Genomic DNA, 11,263 nt, shown 5'->3' with positions numbered 1-11,263 from the left:
AGTAGTTTCTTTTAAAAACCTGCCGGAACAGAGGGGTATGAGGGATTTAAACCCCGCCGCACGCAACGTGTTAAGCTCAGTTATGCCCCTGAGAGACCCTCCACCACTGACATGAGCTCAAATACCTGACCAGTGAGCAGGGCTGTCCGCCTCCCGTAGACGCCATCCCTCGCTTTCCCTGGAGGAAGCTGTTTTCTGAACTTGCAACCCCTGGGGAATATGTGTCCTCCTCGAATCACTGAATGGAGCAGTGGGGGTCCTTGTGTCCCCCCAAGTGCCGCTCTGTGCTGTGCTGGAGGCTAATGTGTTAATAGGCATGAAAGCCTCTGGGGAATGGTCAGCGTCGCGGTGGCGGCGAGTCCTTTATATTGCAGACGAAGACTTCCTGCCACGATGGCGTGTGTGCGTGTGTGTGGGTTACTGCTGGAACAGAACGCATGTGCGTGTGCTTACACATGTGTGTTTGCGCGTACATGACCTGTGGCACCCCAGGCAGGAGGCTAGCAGCCACGGGTCGCACGAAGGGTGATCTGGTGGCCACTGCTCAGTGTTGACCCCTTTCCCGGGAAACATCCCTTTGGGGTAGAAAGACATTGAGGCAATTTTGAGGCTGTTTCCTTCTGGGAAGGGCGTGACACATTAACATGGTCAGCCCTGGAAGGAAGCCTTTTCTCTTGCTGTCCCTCGCTGTGTGGTTACTCCTGGCTGGCCCCACAGCGAGTTGAGCACAGTGACCACAGGACATTAGCCTCAGACCGTCACTAGAGACTGTTCATGTTTAAGGCTCTGGGCATCGCACCGGGAATGAGCTGTGTGATTTGCGTGCTGCCTCCTGGGGCTGGGGTTGGACTGTACATATGGGAGGCCGGTTGGTGGCGAGTGGCAGATGGAACAGGCAGACAGAGCTCAGAAGAGGAAGCTATGACTTGACTATGACTAGCCCACTGCTGTCCTCACCGGGGAGCCCTGGGTCACCTGGGGGGGGCTGTGTGTTGGCTTCTCAGTAGGTAGGAAGCTCCCTGCACTCACGGAGCTGACACTTCTGCCATTCTGCCCCTCCTTCAGGGCCGGGAGGGTCAGCAGTAGCCCTCGCACGCTTCCAGAGTGCACAGCAGTTGTCACAAGGGGCATGTCCTTCTGAGACTGGCTTCCCCCCGAGGTGACAGGTGACCTGTAGGCCACGGCCACCGCCTGCACAGCTTCCTGCTGTGCTGGAAAGGGGCTGGCCCCCCATCACCCGGGTCACACACTGGCCACAGGACACGTCTGGGTCTTCAGGGGACCATGACTGTATCTAGTGTGACTCTCTGTACGTCTCATGGGTTAAGTTACTGACAGCTGCACCCTCATCCACTGAACGAATGACATGATTTTAAGGTACATTTTAAAAATTACACATTTAATGCCAGCTCATTATAATGGTCAGAACATAGAGTAAAAAGGAGGTGGAAGAAACCCCACAAGTCTACCATCTGGGAGAAAACTCAGTGAATCACATTTTAAGTCACATCACATCAAACACGGGACTTTGATATTGTCCCTGTCACTTTCTACACCCCTCTCGTCCTCCTCTTGTCAGAAATGGAGCAACGTTCTCTTCACTCAGGCGGACCGCAGCACACGCGTTACACATGCATCCCCACTGTTATTGAATCACGGGACGTTGTGCAGTAAACACAGTCTTACTACTTGTAATTTTTTAATCACCCCCCATTGTGGCTCCTGGGAGAAAAGTAAAATGTTTAATCAGGAATCAAAATGCTTTCAAATAAAGAGCTGGTTTTTCATTCGAACAAGTCGTTCCTCACTGTACCGTCCTCAGTTCTGGTGCTACTTGTGACTGGTCCTCTCTTCTTGCCTCGTCAGGCAGGGGTCCCTCGCTCAGGTGGGTGTGACAGAGAATTGGGTCACGTCACAGTTGGCCCCCAGTTGAACTTCTCCAGTCTGAGCTGACCTGGGGATCCAGTGACGTTTGGTGGCTCTAGCTTGTGGTCACTTTGTCATCTCCTGGCCGAGTAAAGGAATGGCTTTCCCTACAGACTCAGACTTTGAGACGTTGAAGTGTCCGGGTTACACCATGAGCAGCAAATTGTTGTAAAATGAGCTTCCTCTTGTTATGCAAACATGAAGTTAAGGATTTGCCTTAGCTTGATAAGAAAATGGGTTGCTTTTGATGACGTTTGAGCCATGACTGCAATAAATGCTTGAAAAAGCAGAAACTGCCTTAAATTCACAGCCTTAACGAGAAGTACATGGGACACATGTGGCAGCAGGAGAGGGGCCGCTCGGCTTGTGTGCGGTGATGCAAACAGCCCCCCATACACCTCCCTTCCTTCCTTCCTTCCTTCCTTCCTTCCTTCCTTCCTTCCTTCCTTCCTTCCTTCCTTCCTTCCTTCTTTCTTTTTTTGTGTGGTAGTAACAATTAAGCTCCACCCTCTTAGCAGATTTCAAGTGCACAGCACAGTATTTTCACGCGAGCCACACTGATGTATATTAGATCCCAGAACTTATCCATCTTCATAATTAAACTTTGTACCCCTTGACCAACATCTCCCCATATAGCAGGTTTATTGCATGGACGGATGGATGGACGGATGGATGGACGGTTGGATGGATGGATGGATGGATGGATGGATGGATGGACGGATGGATGGACGGATGGATGGAGGATAGATAAAAGTCAAGCAGTTTCACTGTAGAAAAGTTAGAAAATTAAATTTGACTTATAGCAATCAAATAACAAAATAAAATCAACCTGTAACCCATGACTAAAGAACATGCTTTTAACGCTTCTCCATCTTTTTTTTGGCTTATACACACGATAGGAATTTTATTTGTAAACGAGATCATATTTTTAAATTTCGTTTTATGACTTATATGTTTCATATTGTCAAGTGTTCTAGGTCATCTAAATGCCTTCTTAGTGTTTCATAGCCGGCTGTGTGGTAAGTCACCTACCCAGTTTCCCACTGTGGTTTATTAAAAGGTGTTTCAGTGCCTGTTACGGACGGTCTCCAGTGACCGTCTTTGCCATCGTAACTGTGACTGTCCCTTAGGCTCTGGATAAGCTCCTCCAGGTGGAATTGCTGAGCTGCTGTATATGAACATTTTAAGTATTTTGTACATATTGTCAGCTGGCGTCCAGAGTGTGGATAATCATTTTTACTTCTGTTGGCAGTGTGTGAGGGCACCCACTTCTCCCACCCTTCTCAACACTGGGGTTTTAGTTTTTAAAATGATAAGTGAACACCACTCGCTGTAGCCACATGTCATTGTGTTGGGGATCCACAGTCACTTGTGTCTTCCTATACAGTCAAACATTGAGGACATGAACAGAAATACCCACAAAGCTCACATCTGATGGCTTGCCCGTGGCTGGGCTGACGGCCACCTTGATTTTAGGTGTTCTGTGCGTCGCTAAGGGCTGTGGGAGCCTGTGGCTGAGCCGAGGAGTGCCTGGGGGCCCCAGTGTCCTTACTGCAAAGTGGGGACAGCAGTGCCGTAACGAGATGGTGCATGTAGCGTGGCCCCCACTCTTCCCAGAGCGAGGGCTGAGGACCTGCTATGAGTTCTCCCGACACAGAGACAGCACAGCCCCCATCTCACTTCTTCCAAGCTGTGCTGAGCGCCTGGAGCAGGCGAGTTACTGTGTGGGTGCTGGTGTGGTGACAAAGGGCCTGGCTTTGACGGTGGTGATCAGGACAGACAGACAGACACTAAGCCTGCAGGCAGGGGCTGTGGGGGGCGGTGCAGAGGGATTTGGAGGCTGTGGGGGGACAGAGGACATTCCCAGGAGGTGCTGTCACAGGTAACTGGGAGGCTGGCAGGGGACAGACCGTTGCCACTGGACACTCCTGCCTCAGGACCGTTCTTCCAGTTTTTGAAAACTGTTTTCTTCTGGAGCTTTTGACAGTCTGGGCGCCATAAGGCCGCATGCAGCCATGGGCCACGCGAAACACCCCTTCCCAAAGATGTGCGTGCTGGTGGTGAGAAAAGCACAGGCTAGAAACCAGGCCTTCAGCTTCCAGGTGCCGTCTGCCGTCCACCAGCTGCAAGCTGGAAGGTTCCAGTTATTATCTGGTGGCCGAGTTCCTGGGAATTTCAGAGGAGAGAGGACACCGCTTATTTAAGATGACAGTGTCCTTCCCATCTGCAAGGCCCCTGTGATTTCAGGACTGCACGGGTCTGTTCCCTGGACCTGTGTGCCTGGCACCCCTGCAGCGGTCACCTGGTGCCCCTCTGAGCCCCTGCCCGTCACGACTGCCTGGTACCCTCCGCCCCCTGCATCGCCCAGCGGAGGGGGCCCTGCCAGGGTGCTGACCCCACACATGGTGGTGAGCCTGGGCTCACAGAAGGCATCTGAGGACAGAAGTGAAGCCACAGCCACAGGCAGGTGGGGCTGCACCTGCGACAATGCAGGTGACCAACTCCTGAAGGCTGGCAGGGGCACGAAGAATGAGAGCCCGAGGGGCACCTGACAGACTAAATCCTGAAGGTGACGTTGCCGCAGGTGGATGAGAGCTGGAGTGAGGTCTGGAGAGGAAGCTGTCAGGAGGCTCGGGCGGCCAGGACCAGAGCAGGAAGGCCCGCTCCGTGAGTGAGTGAGTGCCTGCACAATCGAGGTGAGGAGGCAGTGGCCCGTCCAGTCTCACACCTCACCCCCAGGCGGCATCTCCTTGGGGCAGCTCTGTGAGGCACTGGCCTGGTGCGGGGCCCCGGCTGGCTGGCCCCTGGTGACTGAGCAAGCCTCACTGTGCCGGGGAACCCCCTCTCAGGACCGCTCGGCTCCCTGGAGTTCCCCGGCAGCACTCCCCTGCCTCTGGGCCTCTCTCTCCCGGGAAATCCCGGGTGCAGGCCTTTGAAGGCGGAACCCCCCCCACCCCGAGGCCTGCAGGGCCCCCACCTCAGCTTCAAAGGCCGGAGATGCAGCCACCGGGCGGTGGGCGCAGGGAGGTGGGTGTGGGCAGACAGGCGAGGGAGACGGCTCCCGGCTCACCCCGAGATGGGAAGCCAGGGGGCCTCGGGGGGCTGAGTGGACACAGCTTGCCCATCTTCCCAGGTCTCTCTGCCCTGGAGACCCTGCTCATTCACGCAGTGGTGCTGGATGAGCACCTACTGTGTGCGGGCCCCAGCAGACGGGCTCTGGCTAATGGGGACCTCTCACTGTCCCACAGACGCCTCGCCTTGCTCAGGCTGTGCCCTGGCCGGCCAGTCCTTCTCCCCGGCGCCCCATCTCCTGCCCCCTGGGGCTGGGCCCAGCGGCATTGGCTGCACAGGGTGGGTGCCCTTGAGGGAGTTAGCTGGCTCATCACAGCCTCAGAGTTTGCTCCTGTCGCATGTGCACAGCACCTGCCCTCCGGGATGACCGGGAGCCCTGAGGGGCCCCGGTGTGCAGTGTCCAGCTTTCCGTTCTGGACACATGATGCACCTGGACGTGGACACACAGTGAGGGTGGGGGGTGCTAACCCCCGCCCAGGACAGGGCGCACGTGGGCCATTCTGTGGATTTGCAGGGTCACGACCATCCACGCAGCAGGCTCCTACCCACGTTCCTTCTCGGCAGCCGCCCACCCCCAGCCCGCCCAGCGGAGATGAGGCAGGAGTTGAGAAGGGGACACAGCAAAGACTGTCACACTGGTGTGAGTCTCACCACCTGTCACTCTCCCCCAAGGAGCCGCTACTTTCCTTTTCTGCATCTTTGTAGCCCAGCTTTTAAAACTGGGCTGTGAACCCTCAGTGGGCTTTGCATTCGATTTGGTAGGTCTTGACCAGATCTTCTGCAAGAAGTGAAATAGAATAAGCTAGGAAACGCCAGAGGAAATTGCACTGAGTAAGGTGCACACCTGGCCTTGGGCACACCTTTCTTTACCTGGGCAGGCACGGCCCCCTGTGGAGACACACACGCCCGACTCCCAGCCACGTGCGCTCCTAGTGGTCAGCGTCTGTGAAGGTAGTTTTGAGAAGATTTTAAACGATAAACTATCCTTAACACATGCTGGTTTAATTAGATATCTTGTTGGGTTTGGAGCCTGGTTTCCTGCAGAGACGGCGGGGACGTGTATCCATCCATTCGTCCGTTCAGCTGGTGGGAGCTCTGAGACTTTATCTTCATTGTTTCAGAGGAAAACAAAGGAAGACCTTTCTTCCTTGCAAATTCTCTAACACCTCCAGGGCGCGGTCCCCGCTCACATGCTAGTATTTTTTTAATATTCTTATTTTCTAGGAATAAATCATTGCTGTCCTACTGTCCCCTCGTCTAGTTCTTTTCTGAACACCAGGCTTCAGTTCTCCCACCTCCAAGAACCCCTCTGCGTTACTCAGTTCACTTGATTCTCTTTCCTTTTAATCCTTCCAACAAGAATGGCAGTGACTCTTCCCCAAGTGTCTTTTGTTTCATGCGGGTAAAGTCTTAGGGTAATTTTCATTTCCTGATGCTCTGATTCCAGATGCAATGGCAGTTTCATGTCTAAAAACACAAGGCTTTCTGGTTGGAGTATTCTGGCTTCCATTCCTGCCTTGATGATGACATTTGAGGCTCCTGGGGTCCCTGTGAAGCCAGCTGTGTATTTGCTGGGCTCAGGTGGGCACCCTCACAACAGACAGTGTGCTCCTTACCACCTCGCTTTATAGAGTTTTGGAGCTGGCACAAAGTTTATCTTAGATGGGACCAAGTGGCCGGGGCTGGCTTCCTGCTCCCTCAGGACCCAGGGCAGTCTCCACGGCGTGATTTCCTCCTTCCCCTGATTTGTAAGGTGGTGAGGAGAAGGGGGGGAGAAGTGACCCAAAATGAAAATGATTAGTCTGAATGTTGTGCTAGCCCCAGTAGCAAGCCCTCAGCTGTTTTGAACACTTTGGGGGTTCAGTGCCTCCTTCTCTGTGCAACAGAACCCAGAGTTTGCATTGTGAGGGTCTGGGAGGGACTGGCTGTACCCCACCTCCAGAGGACAGTGGAGGGTCCCAGTGGTGGGTGCCATGTGGCCACGTCCCACAGCCAGGAGCAAGGAGCCCATTGCGGGGGCTTCTGAGAAGTCCCTCAACTTCCGCCCAAGGGACCAGAGTGGAGACGTTCTTCCCTGTTCCTGCAGGAAGGGAGATGACAGTGGTGCCACTGGGCCAGGCGGGCCTCAGTGTGGAGCTGCAGAAGCCCAGCCCCGGACCCAGAGATGTTGCACCAGTTGGAGCCCAGAGACCCAGCCAGGCCAGAAGCCAGAATGTCCCCACTTTTCAATCACAGTCGATAAACTGCCTTTGTGTCGGGTGTCGGTCACTTGTAGCAGCGAGAGTGGCCACAGGTACCCCTGGATTCCAGCTCTAACTGGACTCAGTAATTGCCCAAGTCCCAGCTCTGAAGCCTGTGACACCACGAAAATCCCCGTGACACCTGGCATCTGTCTTTCATGGGTATGTTGTGCCCAAACACTTTGTGCTCTAACTGTAGCAAAGCTGACACTTGGGTTTGAGCAGCGATTCATGAGCCAGACGGAAGGAAGGAGCCAAATGCTGGAAAGTCCTGACTTCTCCCTCCCTGGGCAATCGTTGTAAAGCACATAGAAAACTGGGGATGTTACAACCAACCAAAGGTACCAAACCCAAGCGACATACACCACGTCACGTTGGCAGAACCAACGTGCTGCCTGCTGCCTGCTGGGAAGTGAAAGCATGTTAGTTAAGCCCTCGGGTGCCTGTGAACAGGTTTGGTTCTGCTCAGTTTGCAGTGTCTGCCACTTCGTTGTCCCGATTTCCTGCCCACACTCTTCCTTTCTGCTCTGTGTGTGTGTAGCCTTCACCTGAAAAGGATCCCAGCAGTGACAGACGGAGGTGCTGGGCGTTTGTTCAGGCCAGTGTGCCGTGGGGTCCTTGCCAGCACGTCCACCCTGGAGAACCCTCTGTCCTCTCCACGACCCCGTCTTCTCTTCCTAAAGAGGTGAGATCACCCAGCCCGCGAGCCCCCCTCAGCCCCATCTCGGGCACCCGTGTCCTGGCTGCTGGTTAGTTAAGGTTCTGTCGGCCCATCCCCTTATGACCCGCTGGCACCGCGCTGCCTCAGAAACGTGCCCATCCGGATGTGTCTCACGTCCTCCTGGATGCAGCTGGGTTCCTGGGAGGCCTGTGTCTTGTGGGGGCTGCTGTCCCTCTTGGCCCCTCCATGGCACCCAGGGTGACGTATGTCAGCCAAGTCCTATGGGTGTTTGGGGAGTTGGTGACTTGGGTCCTCAGGAGAGCACAGCAGGTGGGGGAGGGAAGGAGACAAGGTGACAGTTCAGCAGTGATGACTTTTACTTAAAATCCATGTCCGTCCACATAACCAGCGCCGGTTCATGTCACCCCACTGCGCTCTCACAGCTGTTTACTGTTCCACCCACTCGAGGCACCTCATTACCCCTGTTCTGACGCTTCCTGTCAATCAGGTTTAGTGACCCCGGTGGCCCTTCCAGAGACTTATCATTTCAACTCTTTCTTACGTTTCCGGCTCTTAATTGATCCAATAAAGGGACTGCTAAGTACAAAGCAGCTTCAGCACATTTCATGCAATCAGCAACATGTTTCTTTCACACAAATTCAAGTCGATCTTGGCAAAAGGTGAAAGGGAGCATCAACAATACAAGCTCATTATGTTTTTCTTTCCTTATTAAACAGTTTAAATTATCTTTGTTCTTCTAAGACAGGCTCTGAGGGTGTATTGAGGCATTCGTGGCGGGTCTCCCTCACCTGCCGCTCTCAGAGAAGGTGGAGATAATTAGAATGCTGTAATTTTATAAAATCTTAGAGGAGGAAAGAGCCTTACAGAATGTGTGGTTTTGGTTCAGCCTTTTGCTCTCAGAGGTGTGAAAATGGGGGCCGTGGTGTCAGAGCCCACAGGGTGTCATCAGAGCTGGAACCAGGTCAGAGAGACCCTGGGCCCACTGGCCTCTCCCAGGGCAGGTTCTAGCGCTTGCTAATGGATCCATGTTGGGGAGAAGGCTCTGGAACATCGCTGCTGGCAGGTCCCAGGCCCGTGTGTAAGGGGGCTCAGGCCCACCCATCACGTCCCCTTCCTCACTCCTTTTCGTTAATCGTGCAACATGACTGCAGCAGCTGCCATCGCCTCCACGGTTCTCACCCCTCATGTCGTTCAGTCCTTACCTGAGCCCTGTGAGGCCCCCCTTATCGCGCCCATTTTATAGACAGAGGCCGAGGCACCCAGAGGCTGGGAGCCCCCCAGAGTGGCGTCACTAGTGAAGGGTGACCGTGTGGTGAGGGCCCAGGTCTGGCGGGCTTCAGGCCGAGCTGGAAGCTTCCTTTTGCTGAGACCATCGCTCACCTGCCTCCGGGGTCCCTGGGGATCAGTGTCCTGCCCCTCGACTCCTGCAGAGAGCGCTGGTATCTGTGTGGGCTCCTTCCATGACACCACATGTCCCCCTTCCTGGCAGCTGGGGGCACTGTGCCAGGTCAGGGTTGTAATTCGAGCCTCTCAGACAAACCAATGGGGCGTTGCCCTGAGGGTTTCCGCTATTCTGGGGCATGCATGGTGGTTTGTCCTGGGCTTGTCCTGGGTGGTCATCTGGGATCTGGGTTCTCTGATTTGTGTGTGTGGCCAGATGTTCCTGAGCCCGTTCTAGGGAGAGCTGGGGCGGGGCTGGGCTGGGGCAGCACCATGGTGCTGTGGGGGTGTTTGCGGGTGTGTGTGTGTGTGTGTGTTTGGGGGGAATGGGGAACAGATCTGGCAGCTGCTCTTGCTTGCTGTCACACAGTAGGGACTTTCTGTGGACGCCTCACTGCAGAGGCGGGACCTGTTCCCCTCCATCCCCCGCCACATGTGAAAACACCCTGAAGCTGCAAAGAGAAAGATGCTGGGTGCCTTCCCAGTTAGCACTGCTCCCAGGGGTGGGGCAGAGGTGGGTGGGGGCGTGGGGGGAAGTGTGCCCATGGCATCCAGGGTGGGGACAGCCATGCCTTTTACTGTGGGGCAGTGGGCTCAGTACAGGTCCATCTCTGAGGCCAGACCCCCAGAGCTAGTCCAGTGCCCTGAGCGAGGTGGGGGACTGATGCCCAGCTCCCCTGGTCAGCTTTCCTGGCTGCGTGGCATCGCCACCCTCTCCCGCCCCCCGGCTGCCCCCTCCCCCACAGGCTCCTGGCCCGGCTCACCCCACTTCTAGGTGGCAGCTGCGTGGGCTGCTCCCCGAGGCCTCGGCCTCCCTGGCTGGTGGCGGCTGAGCAGGACAGCCAGGCCCTGGTCGCCTGACTCCCAGGCCTTGTTTCCTTGCACTGGTCACTCCTGCCTCCGCCGTTTCAGGCCGCCGCCCTGACGACCTGCCCCAGCGCAGCCACAGCCGCCCTGTCCTAGGAGTCCCTCCACTCCAGCCTTCTCGTCCTCCCTACGTGACAGTCGTGCTCCTCTGCTGGCCTGGCACCCGTGCCGGGGGACTCGTGGACGCGGACCCAGTGGCAGCAGGCCTGGCAGCTCTGCGTCACTACCTTCAAACATGCTCCTGCTACACGCTGTCGTCCTAGGTTAGGCGGTGACGTCAGCCTTCCGCAGGGTCCGGTGAGGCCTCTGCATGCTGCTCTGTGACAGGGGCCTCCAAACTGCTGTGCTCTGGCTGGGGCTGCAGGCTGCCCAGTGGGGAGACAGCCCCGGTTCTCACAGCCGCTGTCCACGGGGAGCCATAGTCACGACGTGGCCCAGAGCCGTTCCTCTGTGTCTAGCTCCCCCTCCTCGCAGCTCTCAAACCTCAGAGTCCCTGCAAAGGCGACCCAGTTTCAGGCTGCCAGGCTGTGCTACTTTCCCCACTTCAGGACGGCTTATCGCTTTGCCCCTTGGAATTGATGGTAACAGGGTTTTACCACAGGTATTCGGTATTCTCTGGGCCACGCAGGTTCACAACACGGCCTTCCTCGGGGTGTAATGTGCTCGGACCTCACCTGCAAGTTTTGTTAAAGTGCTGGCCGGTTAGGCCTCAGCAGGCAGGTGTGGAGGCCGGAGACGCCACACCACGGACAGCTCCAGGCGGCCGACTGCACTGGGTGGAAAGCTCAGACCTGAGACCCCGAGACCCCGCCCTGCCATTCTAAGCTTGGGGCGATTTTTCTTCTCAATGCTTAGCACCCCTCTCTCCACCTTAGCAATAAACGTGTCTGCCCCGTACATGGGCACACAGGAGGCCTGTTTCTCGTGGTGCCTTCTCTCATCCAGGGCTCATTCACTCCTCGGTGTCCTCGGCCAGCGCTGAGCGAGTAACCTCTGCCCCAGACACCGGGGCCGTCCTTGGGACGCTCCGTCTGGG

At 55.8% G+C, this 11,263-nt stretch overlaps 1 long non-coding RNA gene across 1 annotated transcript in view; it reads right to left on the bottom strand.

Annotated features, from left to right (window-relative positions):
- Positions 1–1,378: 1,378 nt before the first annotated feature.
- The window catches only part of LOC141567545 (uncharacterized), a 43,188-nt gene continuing 33,303 nt past the window's right edge, over positions 1,379–11,263 (bottom strand). Inside the window, exon 9 of the long non-coding RNA XR_012490271.2 lies at positions 1,379–11,258. This is a non-coding gene — a long non-coding RNA (uncharacterized LOC141567545). The remainder of the gene's footprint in view (positions 11,259–11,263) is intronic.

Source organism: Rhinolophus sinicus, chromosome 8 (assembly GCF_057876585.1).
Source record: "Rhinolophus sinicus isolate RSI-liver-muscle chromosome 8, RSI-T2T, whole genome shotgun sequence".
Taxonomy (NCBI): domain Eukaryota; kingdom Metazoa; phylum Chordata; class Mammalia; order Chiroptera; family Rhinolophidae; genus Rhinolophus; species Rhinolophus sinicus.
The sequence above is the reverse complement of the archived record's forward strand: the minus strand, read 5'-3'. Positions and strand labels throughout refer to the sequence as shown.